This window comes from Sinocyclocheilus anshuiensis, unplaced genomic scaffold (genome assembly GCF_001515605.1).
Source record: "Sinocyclocheilus anshuiensis isolate Anshui unplaced genomic scaffold, SAMN03320099.WGS_v1.1 scaffold131, whole genome shotgun sequence".
NCBI classification, from domain to species: domain Eukaryota; kingdom Metazoa; phylum Chordata; class Actinopteri; order Cypriniformes; family Cyprinidae; genus Sinocyclocheilus; species Sinocyclocheilus anshuiensis.
The window spans coordinates 185,738-186,004 of NW_015548193.1; the positions used below are offsets into that span (position 1 = coordinate 185,738).

General features: G+C 46.8%; 1 protein-coding gene across 1 annotated transcript in view; it reads right to left on the reverse strand.

Moving 5' to 3' along the window:
- LOC107653127 (galactose-1-phosphate uridylyltransferase-like) overlaps nt 1-267 on the reverse strand; it is a 145,282-nt gene that overhangs the window by 4,561 nt on the left and 140,454 nt on the right. The window lies entirely within an intron of this gene.

Below are 267 nucleotides of genomic sequence, written 5' to 3' on the forward strand. Positions count from 1 at the left end.
CTCTGATGCGCTGAGTGTTTGGCAAGCTTGCAGCACGCTTACCCTTTTGATTCTACAATCGCACTGTAGGTCGAGCCCCCGCTCGTTGAGAGCTCGGTTTGTGCTCCCACAGCTAAGGTAAACTACTGAAACTACTGCCAGCATTGGAACATGCTGTAGGTGTCTTTGTACACTTTCTAAAATCCACACTGTGGTAAGTGTGGTAAGTTATGCTTTGCCCACTTTCTAAAATCCACATAAGTGGTAAGTGTGCACGTTATGCTTTGC